Source organism: Notolepis coatsorum (assembly GCF_963971535.1).
Source record: "Notolepis coatsorum genome assembly, chromosome: 3".
In the NCBI taxonomy this organism is placed as follows: domain Eukaryota; kingdom Metazoa; phylum Chordata; class Actinopteri; order Aulopiformes; family Paralepididae; genus Notolepis; species Notolepis coatsorum.
This window is the reverse complement of record NC_140167.1, coordinates 559677-570404: the sequence shown is the minus strand read 5'-3', so window position 1 is coordinate 570404 and position 10728 is coordinate 559677.

Genomic DNA, 10728 nt, shown 5'->3' with positions numbered 1-10728 from the left:
ATAGAACACTAGATAGCTTAAGGCGGAGTCACCAGCGTCACTGAACCGCCGCCATCTTGGAAGAGTCAGCCTTGAGTGAGAGTGAGTGAGCTGCACAGACAAAAATACTCATAACTCGCTGAAATATTGACGGATTTACAAACGGGTTGGTTTGCTATAAACATCAAAGATGTAGTTATGATACTGCATACTTATAAAAAAAGAACTTTTTAAATATGTTTTTTTTTTTACAAACCGCCACGTTAATAATGCTTGTAATAAACCAACCCGTTTGTAAATCCGTCAATATTTCAGCGAGTTATGAGTATTTTTGTCTGTGCAGCTCACTCACTCTCACTCAAGGCTGACTCTCCCAAGATGGCGGCGGTTCAGTGACGTCGCTCTCCATTGGCCGGCAGCGCGGGCAAGCTATCTAGTGTTCTATATATATCTATGGTCTTGATGACCTACTATAGCTGCAGGTGCGCCTGGAAGCGGAAGTCCAAATATGGGCAGAGTATAGCCATTACACATAGCGCCCTTGGTGCACGTCTTTAACACGTATGCAACTGCTGTGTTATTATGGCTGCATTGGTTAAACAACACATGTTAAATGTCTTTATTTAAAGGGGAATACCACTGATTTTAAGAATTCATATGTTCTTCTAATATATTTAGTTTTTAAGAATTTGTAAAGGATAGGCAAAAATAAGCATGTGCTTCAGCCTATTCCTTTCTTTCGGTCGTTGATTTTGGATTTTGTGTGTGAGCTTGTCTTGAATAATGTACATTTGTGATTTATTTTCTTTTTTCTTTTCCTTTTGTAAGTCCACACGGTGTGTTTGATTTGTCTGTAAACAAGACCGAAAAATAAACTCCATTCATTCATTCATTCATTCATTCATTCCTTCATTCCTTCCTGTGCCCTCGGGACAGTTGGGCTCAGTATTTGCGAACACACACCACTAAGCGCCTAAAGCTAGACGTCAGAGAGTGAACCCTCCTGTGATGATGTCACTGGGATGTACATCCTGGGGCTGCTGCTCCGTAGACAATGAATGGGGCTCTGACTTCACAAGGCCATAGACCGGGAGCTCTTTAATGACGGCTCGGACCGTCTCGCGTTGCTAGAACATAAACCCTGTTTGGGTGCGAGAGCTCACCACATCCCAGTCACCTGTTGGAGGGCTCTCTCTCTCTGATCTCTAGCTTTAGGAGAGAGTGGTGTGTGTTCAGAAATACTGACTGAACTGTCCCGGGGCACATTATGTGAATTCTTAAAACGTGTGGTATTCCCCTTTAAGGACAAAAGCGCTGTTTCAACACATCCTTTTTGAGAATAGTGTGGATGTGTCGCTAATTTCAGTAAATCAGTAATTTGCCGTTGCTTGATGGAGCTGAAAGGGTTTTGGATGTTATACTTGTGGAAAAAAAAAGAAAGCTAGAACTGCTCAACTAAACGTATTGCAAAGCGAAGAAAAAAAAGTTATAATTATCTACAATTTATGAATACATTGTTACTAGAAGTGAGATTGATAATACATTTGTGAACATATTCAGTTATTGACACTCGTGCAGTGCTGTTTTGAAGTTTGTTTTTTGAAAGTATTTGGAGAAATTATTTCATGATACAAGTGATTCAATGGAGAGAATTTTCAAAGTAAAATAGAGACTTTATTACCCACAGTGTGTCAGTGAGCCTATCAGCATTACTGCCTAATGAATGATCTGGTTGCCTGAATATCATTTTTTTTGTAAAATAAACAATATGATATGAACATACCTGTACGGTCGTATGATCCACGCTGCCCCAAAACAAATAAAATATTTAATTTCAAATGTTGTGTTATCATTTCCATCATGTTGCTATAGGGACAGATCTGGTGTCCAACCGTTAACCCTTCCCCGTCCAGCGAGGAGCCGTTTACCTGCCGTTTACATCCGTCTCATCATTTGACAAAAGTACATTTTGTCCAGTGAGGACAAACTGGGGGCTGGCGGCTGGCGATAGTTCTACACCCTCCCCAGACCGACGGTGGGGCAATGCACACAATGACCAGGAAGGGAATTGGCATTGCGACTAAATTGGGGGATGGGAGAAAAAGATAGGGCATTTTTTTTAAGAAAACCTACTCTTCCTCCTCCTAATGGTGTGTTTTCACCCAAAGCAGCCAAGTCTAGCAGTGATTTTATTTAATTTTTTACCTTTATTTACCCAGGGTAGGTTCTCTGAGCACGGATGCTCTTTTTCAGCTACGCCCTGCTTCACATTCACACAGTTCCATTCACACATGGGAGCTGCCCAGTACAACCACAGTCTGACACCTGGGAGCTGTCCAGTACAACCACAGTCTGACACCTGGGAGCTGCCCAGTACAACCACAGTCTGACACCTGGGAGCTGCCCAGTACAACCACAGTCTGACACCTGGGAGCTGCCCAGTACAACCACAGTCTGACACCTGGGAGCTGCCCAGTACAACCACAGTCTGACACCTGGGAGCTGCCCAGTACAACCACAGTCTGACACCTGGGAGCTGCCCAGTACAACCACAGTCTGACACCTGGGAGCTGCCCAGTACAACCACAGTCTGACACCTGGGAGCTGCTGCCCAGTACAACCACAGTCTGACACCTGGGAGCTGCCCAGTACAACCACAGTCTGACACCTGGGAGCTGCCCAGTACAACCACAGTCTGACACCTGGGAGCTGCCCAGTACAACCACAGTCTGACACCTGGGAGCTGCCCAGTACAACCACAGTCTGACACCTGGGAGCTGCCCAGTACAACCACAGTCTGACACCGTTGGCCACTGAGCAACTCCACTGGAGCAGTTGGGGGTTAAGTGCCTTGCTCAAGGGCACTTCAGCATTGGTGTTAAGGGTATGGGAGAGAGTTATTAATTCACTTCCCCAGCCCAGATTTTTATGTCTCCATCTCCTCTTCTCCTGCCGCTATCGGTTGTGTGTATAGTTTCCAAATTCCTCAGAGACTCAGCAGCCGCCATCACCCCAGTCATCACACACATAATAAACCTCTCTATAAAACAGGGACACGTCCCCAAGGACTTCAAAATTGCGAGAGTGACCCCTCTGCACAAAAAGGGCAGCAAATTAGACCCAGGCAACTACCGCTCTGTTTCTATTCTTACCTCCATCTCGAAAGTCATGGAGAAAATAGTCTACAAACAGATCGAAAAGTACCTGGCGGAAAAAAATCTAATCTACGAATTCCAATCTGGCTTCAGAACGTCCCACTCCACTGACACATGCCTTCTCTATTTGAACGACCACATCAAACAAGAGGTGGATGCGGGCAAATACTGCGGCATGGTCATGCTGGACCTACAAAAGGCCTTCGACACTGTCAATCACTCCATTCTGATTGACAAGCTAAAAGCAAGTTGCAGGTTGAAAAAACCCTCAGCTCGGAACTAGGCAAAATCTGCATATGGCTCGCCGACAACAAACTATCATTACACATGGGCAAAACAGAGTCCATTCTCTTCGGTTCAAATAACAAACTCAGCAAGACCGACGGCTTCTCAGTTACAGTGGGTGACAATATTGTCACAAGAAAAGATGAAATTACCTACCTGGGTTCCATCCTAGAGGCTAATCTTTCCTGTGACAAAATGGCATCCAATGTAATAAAAAAAGTCAACCAACGAACTCGATTCTTGTACCGGATCTCCTCTCTGGTAAACAAGAATACCCTGAAGACTCTGGCAGGAGCACTCATTCAAGGGTACTACGACTATGCTTGCACCTCATGGTACCAAAGCACATCAAAGGCACTAAAAACCAAATTACAAACATCTCAAAACAAACTGGTCAGACTACTGCTTGACCTGACTCCTAGAACCCACCTCACCCCTGCCCACTTTGCCAACCTAGGATGGCTTAGAGTAGACGACAGAGTACAGCAACTTGCAATGGGCCTGGTCTACAAGATACACTACACAACCAAGGTACCCATGTACATGTCAAAATACTTCCCAAAGGTCAGTGAATACCACGATCACAACACCAGAGGGAGCTCCACAAATCATGTTAAACCCAGATTCGGCTCAAACAAGGGACTAAACACGTTTCGCAATTATGCCACATCAATGTGGAACGCCCTACCCAAAGCTGTAAAGGAATGTGAAACACTACCCACTTTCAAAAACACTCTCAAAGAACACCTACGGGAGACTGCAATTCGAAACTGGCCCCTACAAATGTCCTACCCCAGTTGTACAGTAAAAACCAAGTATGGCTTTGTCAGTATTCCAATGTGCAGTGTACAGTGTCCCCCCCCACCTACCCAACCTCCTCCAATGTACTGTTTCTATGTCAAATGTATATACACTCTTTTTCTGGACACTTTTTGTATCACAAACAGTACTGTATTTGCAAATCTGGTATGTCATAAATGTATAGATGTAGCAGTACTGACTATCTGTATGTCGTGTGTGTCATATGATGAATTGAAAATGGGGGACCCTGATGTAAACAAGACGAAAGTCTTTCTCTGGTCTGCATCCCCTTAACAATTGTATGTATTGAGCTGTACTGTACTGTACCCATTCTGCAATCTGTTAATACACTTTTCAATCAATCAATTCAATCAATCAATCAATCAATCAATCAATCAATTCATCCTACCTTTTCTCTTATATCCTTGAATTGTCACTTTTTATTTTGTTTTAGATAGTTTTACTTCCTTTTTTCGATATTCTTTGACCGGGAGCTCTTTTCTATGTTCGCTTACCCGAACATCTCAAACCGGAAGTCCTGTAGCCTTGTTTGAACAGCCTTTGAGGTGCTTTGGTACCATGAGGTGCAAGCATAGTCGTAGTACCCTTGAATATGTGCTCCTGTTAGAGTCTTCAGGGTATTCTTGTTACCAGAGAGGATATCCGGTACAAGAATCTTGTTCGTTGGTTGACTTTTTTGATTACATTGGATGCCATTTTGTCACATGAAATAGGATGGAACCCAGGTAGGTAATTTCATCTTTCCTTGTGACAATATTGTCACCCACTGTAACTGAGAAGCCGTCGGTCTTGCTGAGTTTGTTATTTGAACCGAAGAGAATGGACTCTGTTTTACCCATGTGTAATGATAGTTTGTTATCAGCGAGCCAGGTGCAGATTCTACAGAGTTCTGAGCTGAGCTGAACTTTAAAACACAACACCATATTTGTATCTATTTATTACAAAAAGATTTGCACGACATCCCTACCTCATTCTTGCATTTTAAAAAGCTTGCATTTGTACTTTATTGTTTGCATTTTGTGCTTCACTTTGTACTTTACTACTGTATATTTTATATTTTGTATATGTTTGGCCTTTATTCTTTTGACTTTTTACTGTATGATGCACAATCTCAGTGGGCTCATACAGAACCAAGCATTTCACTGTAATGTACTTTATATGTGACAAATAAAAACAAAACTTGAAACAATGTATAGATTTCTCCAGATCTGTATCTCATTATATCGAAATCTTGTGTCGTTATAATAAGGAGAAACCAGGCTGAACTTTTATTTGTTATTGAATTAATGCAATAATCATTTTTTTAAATGTATTTTCCTTGCACTATAGTTGTGCCATTAAAATTACATTGTAATGACAATAGATTTGAATCTAAATAATCTAATACACTTCCCGTACATCATGGCCACCCCCATTCAACCAAATAGTCCTGAGAGCGCTGCTCTGCGGCTCTGCAGCTGCATACTATTTGTCCTGAGAGCGCTGCTCTGCGGCTCTGCAGCTGCATGCTATTGGTCCTGAGAGCGCTGCTCTGCGGCTCTGCAGCTGCATGCTTCTCACCAGACCAGAGAGAGCGTGTTTTCTGTGCGCAGTCGCACAAACGTGTACGAGGAAATCCTCCCGACGCTCGCAGGGTTGATTCCGCTTCGTATACCCGCTGCCAAGAGAAGCTTTCCATCTCAATTAAACCGCTCTATTGTGATTTGGAGACGTTAAGCTGCGCATCGTGGCCCGTTTCAGCATTCGTCAACATCATCGACTCGTAAACATTGCAAATGGATAATGAGGTTCAGCAAACAGGTGGGTGACATGTATTATTATTACAGTACAATACACCGATGTAGCCTAATAAAGAATACTGTCAGTGTTAGAGCTCCATTCATAAGTGCATTTAGATCACAGAATAAGCCTAGTAACTTTAACCGTCTCTTAAATAACCCCACCGTCTTGATGAATGAATGAATGAATGAATGAATGAATGAATGAATGAATGAATGAATGAATGAATGAATGAATGAAAACTTTATTTAACAGATTGCAGAATGGGTACAATACAGTACAGCTCAATACACACAATTGTTAAGGGGATGCAGACCAGAGAAAGACTTTCGTCTTGTTTACATCAGGGTCCCCCATTTTCAATTCATCATAACATACATGACATACAGATACATCTATACATTTATGACATACCAGATACAGTACTGTTTGTGATACAAAAATAGTCTAGAAAAGAGAGTATATACATTTGATGTAGAAACTGTACATGGGAGGAGGTTGGGTAGGTGGGGTGGGGTTGGGTGGGTAGGTGGGGTGGGGTTGGGTGGGTGGGGTGGGGTTGGGTGGGTGTACATGGAGGTGGTTGGGTTATCAAAGGGCTGACCAGCCATGCAGACAGTGCTCATGGGACCACTAGTAGTGTGTCTGACTTTTAGGGTACCTTGTGTACACTGTTTACCTTTACTCTTACTCACAGTATATATTCAGATTCAAATTCTTTATTGCCTATATGTATTGTAACGTATAATATAACCGATATGGCACACAGACCCTCATCTGCACCTTTGTTTACACTATTTAATTTCTCATATTTTATTTATATTCAGAGTTAATTATATTGTTTGCACAGTTTATTTCTCTCATATTTCTTTCTACTGTTACCCTGCCCATACCTGTACCCCCCCTCCCCCATGCTGCTATGACGCCTGAAGGGGACAAATAAAGGAATATCTCATCTTATCTCACCTTATAAGGCCCAACCTAGGCCATTGGCTGTTTTCATTGCTTTATAATAAAAACAATATAATGTGTGTCTCATCGTAGGCCTCACTCGCTCTCGGTTTATCTCCCTTTATGAATGATTGACAGACGGCGACGTCCCAGATGACCCGCCCCCGCGGATGTCACGCCGGCAGATCCTCACCTTGATATCAATGGCATCCGTCAACTTCAGTTCAATGATCTGCTATTCAATATTAGGACCGTTTTTCCCCACCGAGGTGAGCTACGTTATTATCCAATAATTAGTTGGAGAATGAGACTGTTCTTGATTAATGTTTTTTTTTTTTATATATATATATTTTTTTATTTGCACTTCTCAATTTACAGAAGTCCAACCGTTAACCCTTCCCCGTCCAGCGAGGAGCCGTTTACCTGCCGTTTACATCCGTCTCATCATTTGACAAAAGTACATTTTGTCCAGTGAGGACAAACTGGGGGCTGGCGGCTGGCGATAGTTCTACACCCTCCCCAGACCGACGGTGGGGCAATGCACACAATGACCAGGAAGGGAATTGGCATTGCGACTAAATTGGGGGATGGGAGAAAAAGATAGGGCATTTTTTTTAAGAAAACCTACTCTTCCTCCTCCTAATGGTGTGTTTTCACCCAAAGCAGCCAAGTCTAGCAGTGATTTTATTTAATTTTTTACCTTTATTTACCCAGGGTAGGTTCTCTGAGCACGGATGCTCTTTTTCAGCTACGCCCTGCTTCACATTCACACAGTTCCATTCACACATGGGAGCTGCCCAGTACAACCACAGTCTGACACCTGGGAGCTGTCCAGTACAACCACAGTCTGACACCTGGGAGCTGCCCAGTACAACCACAGTCTGACACCTGGGAGCTGCCCAGTACAACCACAGTCTGACACCTGGGAGCTGCCCAGTACAACCACAGTCTGACACCTGGGAGCTGCCCAGTACAACCACAGTCTGACACCTGGGAGCTGCCCAGTACAACCACAGTCTGACACCTGGGAGCTGCCCAGTACAACCACAGTCTGACACCTGGGAGCTGCTGCCCAGTACAACCACAGTCTGACACCTGGGAGCTGCCCAGTACAACCACAGTCTGACACCTGGGAGCTGCCCAGTACAACCACAGTCTGACACCTGGGAGCTGCCCAGTACAACCACAGTCTGACACCTGGGAGCTGCCCAGTACAACCACAGTCTGACACCTGGGAGCTGCCCAGTACAACCACAGTCTGACACCGTTGGCCACTGAGCAACTCCACTGGAGCAGTTGGGGGTTAAGTGCCTTGCTCAAGGGCACTTCAGCATTGGTGTTAAGGGTATGGGAGAGAGTTATTAATTCACTTCCCCAGCCCAGATTTTTATGTCTCCATCTCCTCTTCTCCTGCCGCTATCGGTTGTGGGTATAGTTTCCAAATTCCTCAGAGACTCAGCAGCCGCCATCACCCCAGTCATCACACACATAATAAACCTCTCTATAAAACAGGGACACGTCCCCAAGGACTTCAAAATTGCGAGAGTGACCCCTCTGCACAAAAAGGGCAGCAAATTAGACCCAGGCAACTACCGCTCTGTTTCTATTCTTACCTCCATCTCGAAAGTCATGGAGAAAATAGTCTACAAACAGATCGAAAAGTACCTGGCGGAAAAAAATCTAATCTACGAATTCCAATCTGGCTTCAGAACGTCCCACTCCACTGACACATGCCTTCTCTATTTGAACGACCACATCAAACAAGAGGTGGATGCGGGCAAATACTGCGGCATGGTCATGCTGGACCTACAAAAGGCCTTCGACACTGTCAATCACTCCATTCTGATTGACAAGCTAAAAGCAAGTTGCAGGTTGAAAAAACCCTCAGCTCGGAACTAGGCAAAATCTGCATATGGCTCGCCGACAACAAACTATCATTACACATGGGCAAAACAGAGTCCATTCTCTTCGGTTCAAATAACAAACTCAGCAAGACCGACGGCTTCTCAGTTACAGTGGGTGACAATATTGTCACAAGAAAAGATGAAATTACCTACCTGGGTTCCATCCTAGAGGCTAATCTTTCCTGTGACAAAATGGCATCCAATGTAATAAAAAAAGTCAACCAACGAACTCAATTCTTGTACCGGATCTCCTCTCTGGTAAACAAGAATACCCTGAAGACTCTGGCAGGAGCACTCATTCAAGGGTACTACGACTATGCTTGCACCTCATGGTACCAAAGCACATCAAAGGCACTAAAAACCAAATTACAAACATCTCAAAACAAACTGGTCAGACTACTGCTTGACCTGACTCCTAGAACCCACCTCACCCCTGCCCACTTTGCCAACCTAGGATGGCTTAGAGTAGACGACAGAGTACAGCAACTTGCAATGGGCCTGGTCTACAAGATACACTACACAACCAAGGTACCCATGTACATGTCAAAATACTTCCCAAAGGTCAGTGAATACCACGATCACAACACCAGAGGGAGCTCCACAAATCATGTTAAACCCAGATTCGGCTCAAACAAGGGACTAAACACGTTTCGCAATTATGCCACATCAATGTGGAACGCCCTACCCAAAGCTGTAAAGGAATGTGAAACACTACCCACTTTCAAAAACACTCTCAAAGAACACCTACGGGAGACTGCAATTCGAAACTGGCCCCTACAAATGTCCTACCCCAGTTGTACAGTAAAAACCAAGTATGGCTTTGTCAGTATTCCAATGTGCAGTGTACAGTGTCCCCCCCCACCTACCCAACCTCCTCCAATGTACTGTTTCTATGTCAAATGTATATACACTCTTTTTCTGGACACTTTTTGTATCACAAACAGTACTGTATTTGCAAATCTGGTATGTCATAAATGTATAGATGTAGCAGTACTGACTATCTGTATGTCGTGTGTGTCATATGATGAATTGAAAATGGGGGACCCTGATGTAAACAAGACGAAAGTCTTTCTCTGGTCTGCATCCCCTTAACAATTGTATGTATTGAGCTGTACTGTACTGTACCCATTCTGCAATCTGTTAATACACTTTTCAATCAATCAATTCAATCAATCAATCAATCAATCAATCAATCAATCAATTCATCCTACCTTTTCTCTTATATCCTTGAATTGTCACTTTTTATTTTGTTTTAGATAGTTTTACTTCCTTTTTTCGATATTCTTTGACCGGGAGCTCTTTTCTATGTTCGCTTACCCGAACATCTCAAACCGGAAGTCCTGTAGCCTTGTTTGAACAGCCTTTGAGGTGCTTTGGTACCATGAGGTGCAAGCATAGTCGTAGTACCCTTGAATATGTGCTCCTGTTAGAGTCTTCAGGGTATTCTTGTTACCAGAGAGGATATCCGGTACAAGAATCTTGTTCGTTGGTTGACTTTTTTGATTACATTGGATGCCATTTTGTCACATGAAATAGGATGGAACCCAGGTAGGTAATTTCATCTTTCCTTGTGACAATATTGTCACCCACTGTAACTGAGAAGCCGTCGGTCTTGCTGAGTTTGTTATTTGAACCGAAGAGAATGGACTCTGTTTTACCCATGTGTAATGATAGTTTGTTATCAGCGAGCCAGGTGCAGATTCTACAGAGTTCTGAGCTGAGCTGAACTTTAAACACAACACCATATTTGTATCTATTTATTACAAAAAGATTTGCACGACATCCCTACCTCATTCTTGCATTTTAAAAAGCTTGCATTTGTACTTTATTGTTTGCATTTTGTGCTTCACTTT